Source organism: Pinus tabuliformis, chromosome 9 (assembly GCF_031772625.1).
Source record: "Pinus tabuliformis cultivar Carrire ecotype Pingquan chromosome 9, CPIR1, whole genome shotgun sequence".
In the NCBI taxonomy this organism is placed as follows: Eukaryota; Viridiplantae; Streptophyta; class Pinopsida; order Pinales; family Pinaceae; genus Pinus; species Pinus tabuliformis.
This window is the reverse complement of record NC_142307.1, coordinates 1,924,916,679-1,924,933,517: the sequence shown is the minus strand read 5'-3', so window position 1 is coordinate 1,924,933,517 and position 16,839 is coordinate 1,924,916,679. Positions and strand designations below refer to the sequence as shown.

Here is a 16,839-nt window from a genome sequence, read left to right as displayed (position 1 = left end):
CCTGCTAAATCTTGCAACCTGCAAGTGGATGGACCTATGATTTCAACAATTTGGAATGGGCCAAGCCACATTTGTTGGAATTTAGAATGTTTTCCTTTTTCTTCGTGAGCCTTATCCCATTTCAAAACTAAATCTCCAATTTGAAAATCTTTCCTGGATACCATGCTTGAATCAAAGGAAGCCTTTACTAATGCTTGATAATGAGCGTGTGTGATTTTATCCTATTCTCATTGCTCTTCTAGCTTAAGGATCTGCAATTGTCTTAGTTGTAAAGATGAAGTTGGTATTTCATCAATAAATTGAACTAAGGCCAAAGAAGGAATCACTAGATGAGTTGGGAGAACTACTTCTTTCCCACAAGCTAAATTAAAGGGAGAAGTTTCAATTGAAGCCTTTTGGGTTATTCGGTATGCCCAAAAGGCATACATCAAAGATTTGTGCCAATTTTTATGATTCTGATCAATGGTTCGCTTAATGATTCTGATTAAGTTTTTATTCATTGATTCAGCCAACACATTCCCTTGTGGGTAATAATTCGCAAAATATTTAAGCTTAAAACCTCTCTTAAGTGCAAATTCTGTCATAGCATTGCCAGAAAAATATGATGCATTATCAAACATTAAAGCAGAGGGTAAACCAAACCTCGTGATTATGAACTAATATATGAAATCAATGATGTGTTCAGCATTAGCTGTCTTGAGAGGAATTGCTTCTACCCATTTAGTAAAATAGTTTGTAGTTGTAAGGATATACCTATGCTATTTAGAAAAGTGAGGAATGATCTCACCTATTATATCCAATCCCCATTTATCCAATGTTGACTGGTTGCAAAGACAATGATGGTTTATTTTGTCTTCCAGCAGCAGTTTGAAAAACTTGACATTTCCTTACATAGCTATGCGCATCTTTAAATAGTGTAGTCCAATAGTATCCTGCGTGCAAGATTTTATGTGCTGTAGCATCTCTCGCATAATGTCCACCTGCTAATCCTTCATGGAGTTCCTGGAACACCTTTTCATTTTCTGATTTCTCAAGACATTGAAGGAGAACATAATCATAATTCATTCTAAAAAGTACAACGTTTACAAGTTGATATTGTTTAGCCTTCAATATTAGAGCCCTTTTCTTTGTATAATCTAGATTTAAAGGAGAATATCCATTCTTTAGATAAAATATGATATGAGAATATCTCGATTCGATATCGTTTAGGCTTACCTCATACATTTGTACCTCTTTTTTTGAAGATGATATTTCAGAAATAAGCGATGATCCAGCCAACATCTTGCAAAAGCCTTGACCTTTTACAATATTTTCTAGCCTAATCTCAGTGTCATATTTTTGTAAGGCAGTGACCCAATTTACTCTCTTTTCACTCACATCTTTCTGTACTAAAAGATTTCTTAACACTGGAAATGGCACTATGATTTTTGTATGGGTTTTAAGAAGAAAGGGTCTAAAGTATTTGATCACTTTGAAAACAGCATAAGCCTGTTTCTCAATGTCATAATAATTTAATTCCACCCCTTGCAAATTTGAACTAAAAAAGGCAATTGGGGCTTCCGCCTTGTCTTGATTAGCTTGAGTAAGTATCGCAGCATATGACTTATCAGAAGAAAATGTATACAAAATAAAAGGATCGGAAAAATTTGGAGTCACTAGGGATGGGGCATTAATAATCGCTTGCTTGATAGGATTGAATGCTTCATATGTGAATTTTTCTTTATCATTGCTTGTAATGGCGACACAATCCTTGAGAAGTCTGGAACAAATCTTTTGACAAAATTAATTTGGCAAAGGAAGGATTGCATGGCTTTCTGATTTTGTGGTAAGGATATTTCATAAATCTCCTTAATTCTATCGGGATCAATATGGATTTTAGATTTTGACACTATAAATGCAAGAAGTTTTCCTTCACTTAATGCAAAAAAGGACTTTTTTGGGTTAAGTGAAATCCCATACCTTTGGCAACGTTGGAAGATTTTCTTTAAGTCTATGAGGTGATTAACACATCTTTTAGAATATACTATTATGTCATCCAAGTAAATCACCACTCATTTGTTTACTAATCCCTTAAATGCGATGTCCATGGCCCTTTGAAATGTGGCACCAACGTTTATCAGACCAAACGACATCTTTTGATATGCGTAAGTACCCCATTTGGTTCTAAACGTGGTTTTTAGTTGATCATCAGGATGGACCAGGACCTGGTTGTAGCAGGGGAAACCATCTAAAAAAGACATCAATTCTGATCCTGCAACTGCTTGCAATATTTTTTCCATAGGAGGCAAGGGAAAATTATCCTTTTGGCAGGCTTTATTAAGATTTCGAAAGTCAATACAAATTCTAATATCTCTGGTTTTCTTTCTAATGGGAACCATGTTGGAAACCCATCTAGAATGTCGAGCGGGAAAAATAATTTTGGCTTTGAATAATTTATTGAGCTCTGATTTAATCTGACTTTCCAAATTAGGATGGATCTTCCTTAGCTTTTGCTGGACATGTTTTTCATCAACTGTCATTTGGATAGTATGCTGAATGATTGAAGTGTCGTAAGTCTTAACTTCATCATAGTTCCAGGAAAAGACAATTTTGTATTGTTTTAGGAGACGAACATAGGCTAATTTTTCATGAGGGGCTAGGGAAAGACCTAGGTCAATATTTTGTGGCTTGGTATCCATTCCTAGATTTACTAATTCATAGTTTAGAGTTGAACTCTGAAGTTTTGAATTGGTAGATCTTTTAAATCGGTCTTTCAAATCATATAGGTCTTCCAACTTGACTATAGATTTCGGTATAGCATTATTATTGCTCTCTTGTTGTAACTGCTTGTCATGTTGTTCCTCATCAATTATCTGATTAGTGTAAGATCCTTCCAATGTTAGGAAACTTACAATATCAGGATCATCATTGAAAATTCTCCAGTTTGTAAAATTATCAGGGATGGAGGGCCTAAAAATCAATTCGATTGAGAATCTGTCTGAGTTGTAGTCTTCTGAGGGAATAAGCTTGGAGGCTACATTAGCTAGGAAGTCAGCACTAGAATTTTGGAGTTTGGGAATAGGTGAAATATTAAATGCTATAAAATGTTCAGTCATATCTTATACTAAAGATTGATAATGCTTTAAATGACCTGATAGACAATGTATAGTATTTCGTAGCTATTTAGTAACAATCTCAGAGTCTCCAAAGATTTGTAGATACTTGATATCTAATCTGATTGCCTTATACAGTCCTTGGACTAAAGTTTCGTATTCTACAGTGTTGTTTGTGCAATCGAACTCGAGTCTACATGTTAGCATAGTTTTGTTTCCCTCTGGACTAAATAATACACATCCTACTCCTGCTCCATCATTAGAATTAGAACCATCAAAAAATAATTTCCAAATTAAGTATTTATTTACAGGACTATCTATAAAATTAATACATTTAGAACTATCTACTTGAGAAAAGTTTTCTACTTGAGACAGAATAGAATGTTCTAGATAAGGCGAAGTATGAGCATTAAAATTCCTAGGAAAAAGTCAACAGAATAGTTGCCAATTATATTTTTGTTGTATGCTACAGGTTCATTTTCTCCTTCCAATTCCATCACTATTTTCTTTTGGTGTCTTTCTCGCTCAACCTTTATCTGATTCAGTTTACCATTGTAAGGGAGCCACATATGTGACTAGTCGGTCGCAAAGTATCCATGAAGCTTTTCAGACCAATCCCTACTAAGAATTACGCCATAAAATTTTAGAATGTCTGCAACTAGAATATCAATGACTTGACATACCTTTGGATTAGATGACAACCTTATGGTAACCTGATTTAGTTCACCGATTACTTCAACCTGTGATCGGTCCAATTGAACTATATGTACTGCAGATTTTTGAGGCTGGACGTTTAACTTTGCACAGATTGTTTTAGGTAAGATATTAGATGAAGCTCGTGAATCTACCAAATAATTATGCAAGTTTTTATTGAAAATTTCGTAAGTAAGAAGGAATGGAGGAGTATGGGATTTTGACCTACCTCTAATTAAAGCAATATCACTCGGATCAAATTTATTATCCATATTAGTTGGAGGTCTTCCCATCTCATGAGAAGCTTGCGTGATTACAGCGGCAAGAAGAGGTGCAATGGGAATTGCATGTAACTCTTTCAAAAGTAGCTTCTGTTGATGTTTCAATTTTCTCAATTGATGAAAAGTAATGTTAGCCCTAGTCTTCTTCATGTCTTCAATGATATTATACTCCATCTCATCAGAAACAATCAATGTTTGAGATGGAGTTGAGGGATGGATTGGACTGGGCTTTTTTGAGTCGCTTTTGGTGATTGTTTCTTACCTGTGACTTTATCTTTAGGTGTCGAGCTTGTGCTCTTATGTTTAGGACTAGGTTGTGTAGTATCGAGTTGATTTCTACTTCTGGTACTAACTGGTAATACCTCTTGATCGTCTTCGTCTGGAAGAATGAAGTCCCACATTCCCTGTACATCTACAAATTCATCTTCATCAGTAGGTTCTTTTTTAGAAACTTCTTCTTCTTCTTCTTCTCATTCTGCATTTGTTATAGCATAGGGAGGCTTTGAATCAGTTGAGAGATTTTTTCTATAAGGCTTGTAGGGATTTTTCGAAGAAGTCTCTGCTACTTGTTTCTTAATGTCAGCGATTTCATTAGACATGGTTTTTAGGACTTTTTGCAATCCTTCTAAATAAAATGGGTCTTTTGATTACTTTTTCTTAGGATCATCTCTAAAAGTAGCCTTCTTATATTTTCTTTCATTGACAACATTTTTCTTTTCGAAAGCTAAGATATGTTTTTCTACCGCTATCACTTCCTTCATGTTTTCAGCTAATGTTGCCTTGGTAGCCCTGTCAACAAAAATAGCTATGTTCGATGGTAAAGCAAATATGTACCATTCACTTTGAACTTCTTCACTAGGCTTGGAAGCTATTGGAATTTTATTCAAAAGCTTGTTGAAATGCGGATTAAAATCTTTGATAGGCCCTCTTGATTCAACCTTTAGGTTCGATAGATCATTGATCAGTGTCGCTGTAGATCTATCATCGCCGAACTTAGTCAAGAACTGCTCTTGGAAAATGTCCCAACTAGTGATGGATCTTGATGGTAATGAAAAATACTAGGATCCAACTATTCCTTGTAAAGTGTAATGGAAAAGCCGAACAACAACATCTTCATTAGTAACACCATTTAAATTTATTGATAACATAAAGTTGTTTATGTGTTCTTCTACTAGCATGCCTGCTTCAGGATTAAAATTGGGCATCCATTTTTCAGGATGGTCCGGTAACTGACTCAAGGGCATAGGCATTAAGACTATCCCTAGGTTATTCCATGGGTTTGGGCCATCATTAAACTACTAATAGAGGAAAGTGTAGATAAAGTTCCTTATGGAAGGGATTAGGATGTTAAAGTTCCAGTACTCTGATGGACAACAATTTGAAGTGGAGGGGTGGATGGTTGACTTTGCAATGGAGAAGTTGGAATGGATGTCGATGATGAAAGAGTCTCACTATCAGACCCTTGAGGTGACTTCCTTGCTTTTTTCCTTTTAGGTGAAGGTAATTCAGTTGGTTCAATACCAAACTTTTCACTCTGCAATCTGGTTAAGGGATGAGAAGGATTGTATTGCGAGTCACACTACCTTGAGATATTTCAAATTTTTGTGGTGATATGGAAAATCCTTGAAGTTTATGAAATAGAGACTCAACTTTAGGAGGTTCGATAGTAGATTTGTCTGAAATGTTTGGGTTTTTGGTAGTGGTTGTTTTTTCTCAACTCCTCGTTTAGGATTTAAGGATTCAGAATGCGATGGAGAAGTTGGGGGAGATGTTGAGGGTGATTTACTCTCAGAATGGTATTTAGATTTGGATTTACTAACCATTCACAGTTCGGGTCCCTCCTTCTAGTGACAAATATGTTGAAGCCCAAAAAATAGGGTCTACAACAAAGGGGATACCCACCCGGTCCAAACCTTGAAAGCAACTCCTTTTCCGTTTGGGATGGTGGATCTGACTGGGAATAATGGGACCAGTTTCCCAGTTTGTGTGTGTTGATAAGAATTGATATTTATGTTTTCTAAAGATTTCTAAGTAAAATTCTTTTAATCTAAGTCTAAATTAAAAATGCTATTGTATTTCTAATGAACAGAAATATTTAAATCTAAAACTAACCCGGGATTCAAATTTTCACTTATGTGATCTAAAATAATTTCTAACAACAATTGGTAATAAACATCATTCAATTGCTACAAGAAAATAATTCGATAAAAATGAATTCTTTCGTATAAAAAGTTAGCCAAAATAATTGTGAGAAGCATATCGCATAATAAGTCATTCATATATTGAGCACAAACAGAATAGTCATTACTGTACAAAAGTGCCAAATAATAACTCAAACATTCAAGCTTTCATATATAAATAACTGATCATAAAATATTACTTTGACACATATGCAGAAATCATTAAGAGATAAAAGTACCATTGATAATAAGTCCTACTCATGAGCTTCAACAATATAGGTTTATCTCTTCCTAATTCAACATATACTAAGAGTACAAAAGTGCATTTCAGTAGCTGACATTAAACATAGATATCAATAAATCTTGTTCCATTCATTCATCAAAACCTCCTTTGAGGGTGCAAAAGTGCATGTTCTAAGGAAATGTTTTTGACAAATTTCACGACCCCTCTCTAAATGCATGAGAGGGGTTAAAATACTACTACCTAAATACTAAAAATAGTTTATTACACAAATATAGGAGGAGGTTTAAATGACCGTCCTCATCTAAGGCAAAAAAAAATAAAAAATAAAACTAAAACAAAATCTGTGGTCGCAAGCATTCAGCATCGGCTTGAGGAGCGTCGGTTGGCTGACCTCCAATTTTAGTTGCCCTGCGAAAATAGGAATGTGAAGTGCTGGCGCTATTTTCTCGGCAGAGTTCGTAAGGCATTTGAGAGTCATACATTGACTGTGTAGTTTAACCAAGTACTGCCAGTAAGTATCCCAATTCAACATGGTTAACTTCTTGATGGACTCTGCCCTTTCCTCAGCTTTTTGTCTCCAGCTTGTCTATAGTTGATGTGCCTTTGGAAGAAATCTTGGAGCGGTCTATGATATGAGGTTTGCTCTGTGTAGGTTTTCATTGACACAGTCAATGACGTTGTTTGTCGCTATAGTTACTTCTTCCGCTGCCACGCATCGGGCGTTAAATGGAATTGCTAGGTTTCAGCCAAATTCGCTTACCGCCCAAGGGTGCACCTAATAAATACTGTCAGTTTTGGAGCGTGAGTCCCGTCTTTAGCCTTTAATGTATTTTTCCTATGATTTTCCTGGCTTCCATGCGACCGAGCACTTCGAGGCTTTCCTTCTTGAGGGGTTTTGCCCGGCGATGCATGATTAGAACTAAGCGCTAATCGTGCATCAGAAACTGCCTCCATTTCCTGATCTGGGCTTCCCTGGTGCTAGTTTTGCCTCTTGCATGGTCTTGATGGGCCTCGGACAGCGCGCTTTGCCCATTTTTCAATGATTCTTCCCTTACCGACCAATTCTTGGTGCATTCTTCCAAATATTCATTTTCTTTGGCAAACTTTTCTACGAACTACTTGTTGTAGGTTGCTTGTGGCTCTGGTAGATGATACATAAGCCTTAAATCTTGTGAAGTGAATGACCCAATGAGGTCTTTGCCTCGAGTCTTGAATTGTCTGTCTGATATATCAACATTTTCCAGTACCCACTTGACCATGTCTATGTATGGAAGAATCTTCGGTCTTGCCGCTATTCAATGCAAGAACGAACATGCAAGTTTAGTAATTGACACCTCAGATGACCCGCATGAGTCTGTTGTTGCTTTAACCTCCATAACTCTGGGATTTTCTTCTTCGAGCAGACTGTACATGCCTTCCCAAGTAGTTATGCTGGCATCTCTGTTACAGGTGGTGTCTGTGTATAATGGCGTCATCTTTTTGTCCTCTGCAACTGGAGCTTTTCCCTTCTTTCCCATTACATTCTGCACACTGTTGCGTATATTACTCTGCTTGCCGCTCCTGCAAATTTACAAGTAAGGAAAGAATTTTGGTTAGAGATGAGATGACGGGAAAGCTCTTTAATTCTGAAATCATATGAAATATATCACCCTATGTGAAATAAACTTTCGATCAGATCTAAATCTTATCTCATAAATGACCGTCAACTAACCACTAAATTGACATTAATGCTCATAACTTGGTATCGGATTACGAGAAAAACTTTATTGAACGATGAGCCCTACAGACTTGCGATAAAGCGATTTTGCAATTTGCTTCGTAATATCGCAGATCGCAATATTGCTAATCCATTTTTTAACAATCGTTTATTTCATTGGGTGGCTATGAGATGTGATTTGTGAGATATCTTATTGCATATCGTTGGATCGGGATATTTTACCTTAGGTGATACATGTGGCATATAACATCTGCAATGCGCGATGGGTGTTTAAGGCGCGCGATCTCGCATCGCATTTTGCAATTTCAAAAGCTTGTTAATATGATGTCCTCCCTTATCATTTGCAATGCAATGTCTTATTGTTAAGAGAATGATTTTATTCAGAACTTATCATAAAATCTAAGTTTTTGGTTTTTGCGGTTGTTCTCCTAAGTTTATGATGGCATGTTTTATTCAAAGGGAAACATAAGTGCTAGTTTTTTATTTTTTAGAAGGGTCCCCATTTATTTAGCTTATTACTAAAAATAAATAAAAAGGGGGTTATTGCTGGCCACAACACAATGGTATGACTCAACAACATTATTGGTCTCTTGATTTGCATGAGGAAACTCCCAAAAACATTTCACCCACATGCCTAATTGCAAATAGAATGATGTCAGTCTCACCATATCACCTTTATAGAAGAAAAGAATGCATATAATACGAAAAAAATGTTTACTTACGAATCTTATCTCTAGTGGCCCAATTCTTGTTGAAATAGTCTAAGAACTTCTCTTCATCTGCAAATTTGATAAAAAATTGATTCATTGCATCCTCCACTTCATAATTGAGAGTGTATTTCATGATGAAACCTAACTTACTGAACATCTCATTGGCTTTTATAGAATTAGTGGCCAACCGATTGACATTTTTTAACCAAGTCCTCCGTACATGCTAAACGTATAAGAACACATCACAACCTGTGATCGTCCTGCCATATTCAATGCATTTTAGTGTGGTATTTTTAGAAAAAATGCAAGTTTGGTATATCATGACAATGTTAAAGTTACCTCAAGGCACTGATTTTAGCCAGTGCGTCATCAACCATGAAACCATTGACTTTCCAAACAGGACAGGCTTAGAAACACTTGCGCATGAGCTACTCCAGACATATTGCAATATCATCTGATGTTTTTCGTGATGCCACAACCCATGCAACAAGCACCCCGCTTTGTTTTTTGTCAAATGCCACGAGTGTATACAACTGATACTGTCATTTTCAACATTACATAAAGTCAAATACAAGTTATTAATCATTCTGAATGTATACAACTTAAATAAATATATTCAATCAATCATTGGCATCTAACTTACCCCGTATTTATTTGTGTTAAATGTTGAATCCATGTCTATTAAGCTATTTTACGATAGCTTGACCATTGTCTCCAACATCCACTTTTTTTCTTTTACCATTGGGCTTTTGGTAAAAGAAAAAATGTTCCTGATTCTTTTCATACCAAAGGTTTACACTCATTTCATCATTTTTGTGAAGTTGATAATTTCCCTTCGCCAACCTATTATATATGTTTGCAATATCATTCCTGCATAAGAATAAATCTCTATCTCGAGCTACCACATTGATGTCAACATGTCCCTTAACGTGAGTTCTATACACTACATCAACAGGCACTCCCAAAAAGAAACAACTCTCTACATATGCAACAACGTCCCTTGAAAGCTTTGGCCTATGCAAGGTCCTGGTCTCACCTGAAGTGTCACATTGACCATGACAAACCCAACCTTCCCCATCTTCATGTTCATACATATTGAAAGCTAATATTTCTCTATCAAGAATTTCATGCATAACTTTCACAATAAAGTGGCATTGGCAACCCCTCTTCTGCACAAATGAGGTCCTTCGTTTAGCTAGAAGATTTCTTCTTTTGTCCTCTGGGCCAAATGAACAATGATAACTACACCAAAAATTTAAATTGTTAGTATATACAAAGAAAGATAATCATGGTTTCAAAATATCTAAACAATACATATTTTAAATACTCACATCTCATATTGCAATGCAGTGGTAGCTCTTTCTTTTGGTTCTTTTTTGGTTTTTCGTATGAATTTACATGGAGAAATAGGATTTTCTTCCTCTACTTTAATAAATTTAGCAACTCGTCGTAATGGGTTACGACAACTCGATCAATACTACTATTTTTTTAATTTATTTCCGTCCAAATCAAGTCTTTACTAGAGAACGTCATTTTTCCTTTGAGGTCTCACACCTCAAGATCCATGATATATTGCCATTTGCTTCACTTGCCCATTTTGAATTGATCTGGTCAAACAATATGCAAGGACTGTTGGCATTATGATTCAAATGTTGTCCTTGATGGCAACTCACTCAGAGGTTGGTACAGGTGCTCAGAAGCTGGTACAGGTGATGGCACCTTAATCAGAAGACAGATCTTAGTACAGCATGCCAAGGAAGTTCATATACGCAGGTTAGTTAAGCCCAAGTCGCGTGTACACGCTAGTTGGATTCAGAAAAAGCGCGTGTCTGTGGAAAAGCACCTTTGGTCCATGGTGGTTAGACCTTGGAAATTGTGCCTATGGTTTCGGACCATTGTGTCTCGACGGGCGTGTCGATCCCTAGTTTTGGAGTTGATGGTATTATGTTACTATGGTTTTGGCTCTTGGTATTGAGCAAGGCCTAAGGCTATATAAGGAGAAGAAGATCATTAGGCAAAAGTATCTTTCGACAAGGGCTTGAATATCTAAGAGTGAAAGAGATCTGATTTGCAGGTGCTGGGTTGCTTGATCTAAGCCAAGGAGAGATCACATTGGTTGATGGAAGACTAGATCTAAGGATAGATCGGGATCTAATGGTTTGAAATGCACTATCATGATATGGTTGATTATGCTTATTTCTAGATCTGCATATTGTCGCAATGCTATGTTCTGGGTCTAACTAATGTCTGGTACAGCTGCAAATTGAGAAAGTTTATTTTTAGATCTGTACGCAGGTTGGATTCGGTAAAAGCGCGTGTATACGCGGGTTTTGCTCCTTGAAGTAGCGTATATCTTTTGAAGCTTGATTTTGGGTTTACAGTGGGGTCTGACAGTTATTACAGAGTTCTGTAGTCTGCTCTGTGTTCTGGTAACTGGTGATTGACAGGGTTCAGTGGTTCAGTGATTCAGAGTTTGGTTGTGTTATGCTTCAATGATCTATTGGGAAATTGAATGAATTGTGGTCTTCAGATTGTAATGTTGTGCTTCAGGAATATCCAAGTCTGAAAATGTATGAAAAGTGATACCTGGAGGAAAGAAGATTGTAGGTCAGCACCTACGTACTAGTATCTTGGCTAGTACAAGAGCAAAGGGGGTTGGAGCTCCCTTCCAAGGAAGTTTGGAGAACGAGAGAAGGTTGTAGCCTTCTGCAGGTTGCAGCCTGCGTACTGGTATAAGGCTGCACCAGTACAAAATATTGTAAACTGAAGTTTCATATTAAAGAAAGATAGAGACAACTTGCAGCAGGTGGTTTTCACCCACATTGGGTTTCCACCTTATATCTTGGTGTTCATGTGTGTGGCTTTTGATATGTTCTGTTATACTGCACATGTTTACTGTTAATGTGGTGAACAATGTCCTGATGCACTTAACTGAAGAATAAGCTAACTAAATTGTGAGTTTTCTTATTATACGCTGTTTTACTTAGTCACAGTAGCGTGTACACGCTGGTTCACTTAACCGAAGTAGCGTATATGTTTCTAAGCATTGAAAAGTTTGATTGATCTGATAATACTGATTCACCCCCCCCCCTCTCAGTATTATTTCCAACAAGGACATCATAACTGAACTTTCAATCTTAGCAAGTTATCCAACATATATATAAATATAAAACCTCTTTTATGTATTTTTTGAGGTCTAAAACATCAATCACTCAATAATGACAAAAATAAATAGCACAAAAGGATGTAGACTATTTGGGATGCAAGCCTTTCCTTTAAGATGTTGCTTCTTGCCTCATTCACTTTGAACATGGTGTTCCTAAAAGGAAAGATTCCTTTGACAACATGAATAGATGCCATCTAATGAATGTTGGCCATATTTTTTTAGGGTGGCCATTTGCTAGGCAGGACTAGACTTGAATGAAAGGGCTTTCTACAATGTATGTTTACATCACAACTCTACTAGTAGTCTGTCCTCAAAGATTCTCGGTGCTACCATAATATATGTGAAATTTATAGCAGGTAATCATTATGCTCGCACTCCACTACCCGTGGCAAAAGAGATGTGCTAGAACAAAGAAAAGGCAATGAAATATTCAATACCAACACAAACACCAAGAGCACTAGTGAAACTTATCCAGTCTGGCCTCATCCCTGCCCTCAACATTCAGACAAAATAACCAATTGCCTTCTCCCCATCCCCAGTGTTTGCATATCATGCAATGATTGAATTCCACGAAACCAAGTCCTACTCACGCATTTCGTCAAACATTCTGCAAGCAAACTCAATTGCACCCTCTTTAACATATGCTGTAATCATGGTATTTGATGAAATAGCATTCTGCTCATACATTTTGTCAAACACTTAGCGCACATCATTGACACTTCCACACTTAGCATACATGTTGATGAGATTGTTTTCTAGAAATACATTTGGCTCTAACCCACTTTTTATCATATGGGTATGGATCCACTTACCCTCTGCCAAGGCTTTTGTGTCAACACATCCCTGCAAGAGACTGGCATAGGTGACATACCCTACCTGAAGGTCCCCACAATACAAAAGCTTCATGGCCTCCTTTCTTAGCCCCACCCAAGCACCTAGAATGGCCAAGAAGGTCAATCATTTAGGCATAGTGGTTTGTTTTGGGGATGATACAATGATCTCTAGTCATAGATTCAAAGTATCGATGCCCTTCTTCCACAAGACCTACATGAGTGCAAGTAGAAATAACACCAATGCATGTGATATCATCAGGCTTTACCCTAGGATGTAGCATCTGATGTAAGAGTTGGAGATCTTCTTTGTTTTAGGCCTAAAGTCCCGGGCAACCTGCTAATCTTATCAGGAGAATGAATGATACCATTTCTTTACCCCTTTAGTTTTTGGAATTAAGGAGTTTGAGGACCACATTCAATGGTGGAAGTTGTTTCCAGAGAGGGATGGCACATGTCTCATGATGTCTCTAAGTGTAGTGTTCAAGCAAATGATGATGAGGACCATAATGAAACTTTTCTAGTGACTTTTCTTTACCCTCTTTCTCCTACTATGAGATGAGAGGCATTGGGGTGATTGTTGGGATCACAATAGGAAGCACACTTTTCATTTTGGGCCTTATATTATAAAATCGAAAAATGTTGAGACAAGAGGTTTTCCCTAAGGTGGAGGAGAAGAGAAAATTAAATCCAGCCATTGAACCAACCCCCATAAATGATTGAAATATTAAATTGTTAATGTACATAAAATCAACGATTGGATGAGAAGACACGCATGCACATGAAACTTATTCCCTATCGGGAAAATGAGAGAAAAATCAATATTTGGGAAATATGTAAGATACAACCCATGTAAATGAGTGAAATATTAAATTGTTGATGTACATAGAATCAACGATTAGATGAGAAGACAAGCATGCACAGGAAACTTATTCCATATCAGGAAAATGAGAGAAAAATCAATTGTGGGTCATAACATATTTCCTTGTCTCGTCAAAGTAGCGGAGATGTTGACTCGGAACATTCGTTCTGAATCAGAAAACAACTCAAAAACATGAACTGTGCCTAGCAGACATACCAACCAATGCAACGAAGATATTTTGTTCTCAGTTAATCTGGAAATAGGATTTGGGCCAAAGGTATATGGAGATGAGAAGAGCTGAACAGACCTAGATGAGCTCTAGCTAATTGTACAATAGGAGAAGAGTTCCCTTAAGTAGAAATACTAGCTTGCATGAGAATATAATATTTTATGCATTCATCTGCATCTTGGAATTGTCCACCTATTGTATTTCAAATGTAAATTCTTATTTGAAATATCAAATTTAAATTCTTATTATCAGAACTAAGCTCAAGCACAAATCAAACAAGTAGGCATTTCAAATCTGAAATACTGGTTAAACTTGAATGTTTTTGTAACAATTTAGTGACCATTTTCATCATTTTAGCAAAAAAGGTGATGATTTTTGGCTACATTTAGCTAGCAAATCATGCAGTTACAAACAATTTGTCCGTCAAATTCCATATATAGTTTCCCCTTTTTGTGAATTTCAATAAATTTTGGGACACTATAATGTACTATGTTTTGAGAATTTAGAATGTTAATGTTTTTAAACCAAATACAACAGATAATTCTATTGCAGAATGTTAATGTTTTAGTATTTTTAAACTAGGCTGCCCAAAAGGTGAGCACGACTGAGGGTTCAGGAATTTTCAGAAAATATTTGATTTTAGTTTGGATTGGATGTGAAAGGCAACTATTTCACTACCTGGGAATTGAATGATCGGCCTAAGTGTCTGTAGCTGTCCACTTTTAGTCCCCCATCAAATTAAATCCTTGGATTATGTGAAGGAGGAAAACAAATTTCATCTAGTGAACGCTACTATGTCGTAAATTAGGGTTCCCTGAAAGCACAATTTGCCCCCGGCTTCTTTAATTTGCTGCGCATTTCCAGAAACACTGCCATGGTGACCAAGCACTTCACATACATTATGTTTGTTTTGGTATGCCTTATTCTAGTGTCCACCAAGTCTGTGAAAGGTAGCTATTTCACTTCGTGGGAATCGCAAGGTGAGCACAGCCGAGGGTACAAGAATTTTGAGCAAATACAATGAAGAAACAAGAGCAATGGGAAGGTGAGAAGAGTTCATTAAGTTTTCATGGTATTTGATTTTAGTTTGGAAATGAAAGATTGAAGAGAATTAAAAAATGAACCAGATGAATGAACCTGCCTCTGTCTATTGCCTGGTGATGGGGAGCTTGGTTTGCTGCTTGTCTGTCACCTGGGTGGTGAGCTACAGGGCATGGGATGGAGTTTTCCCTTGGAGTCAACTGGTGATTTGTTGAGCTGCAGAGCACTGGTATAGAAATGCAGAGCACGGGTATGGAAATTCAACACCGAGTCGAATTGGTAGGGGAGCTACAAAGCCCGCGGTTTGGGAAAATTCGAATTGAAATGAGCGTTAACTCGAAGTGGCAAGAATCTGGCAGAATCCAGAAATTCTGTCAGATGAGATCATATCACCATTTAATGTGGAACAGTGGTAGAGGGTGGCGGAGCTGGCGAAAGGTGGCGGAGGATAGAGGAATTGTCGATCGCTGGAGCCAAATGTTTTTCCAAGCGAGGACAGAAACCCGGCAACTCCTCCCCCTTGTTAGACTACTCCATTATCTATTATCCATTTGGATCCAGTGGTGGGGATATATTTCTCTGTGCATTTATAGTTGTCTATTATCCTTTTGGATCTAGTGGTGGGGATATACTACTCTGCGCATTTATAGTTCGATAATATAGTAAAGTGTAAATAAAGTTTGTCATTTTGCTTACCAAACATTGTCAGTTCTTTTCTTCAACTTACATTTATAGATCGATATCATGGTAAATGGTAAATCTTCTGCTTGCAATTATAGATTGATAGCATGGTAAATGATAAATAAGACTTAGTCGTTTTATTTATTGAGCAATTTCAGTTCTTTTCTTCTCATTTTGACTGGGTTCACATAGAGGTTTTAAACTTATTCTTGAAACTTAATTTTCTCTTGAATTGAGTTCTCCTTTGCAGGGAAAGCTGAGAATTACAAATACCATTTCTTGAGTCATTAAATACATTCCTGACCTACGGAATGAAATCGAGAAATTAAAAAGAAAACATACTAAGTTGATAGACGGTACGAAACAATCAATTCATGCAAGCTACCTCGTGAGCTCAAAATCTTTGAGGAGTACTGGAGCTGAAGGATTGGTAGAATTTATGGGCCCTCGTCCTCTTCCTACGATCACAAGCTCTCCCGATCATGTTACAGTTACAATAAATGTAGGCTTTGGAAGTTCACAGATGATAGTAACAATTTGTAATTCTAGAGTTGGCATTCTATTCTCTATGCTTTTGGTGCTGCTAGGAAAGGAGGGACTCGATGTACTCAATGCTTCTACTTTCATCTCTCAGGATAAAGATTGTCATAATCTTCATCTCGAGGTGGGGCAAAGTTTTCTAATTAATACGAAATTATTATAGTTCATCTTTTTGGATTTAATTACTTTATTCTTGTTAATATTAACTGTCATACCCATCTTCGAGTAGTAATCATGGGAGATTCTAAGTTGCTTTCAAAGATCATCAGGGCTTCTGGAAAGAAGAATGATATCATCAACATAAAAAATAAGAGTAATGATTATACTAGCAAGCTTGTGTCCATCACATCTGCAGCTTCTCGACGCTCTTCTAGATTCTCAATGTAAATTCCAAAAAAGATAAGGGAGAGGGAAATCATTGCTTAACTCCTATATTCCATTCAATCTCCTCACACCATTTAATTTTAATTAAAAAATAATATATTATTAGTTATCTAATACTTCTAGTTTGCAACGCTTTAGTCTTCAAATCCATACATTTAATATTGTACATATGTGAATAAAATCATTAAT

The 16,839-nt window shown here is 36.8% G+C and overlaps 1 pseudogene; it reads left to right on the top strand.

Moving 5' to 3' along the window:
• The window catches only part of LOC149156656 (uncharacterized), a 250,647-nt pseudogene that overhangs the window by 94,383 nt on the left and 139,425 nt on the right, over window positions 1-16,839 (top strand).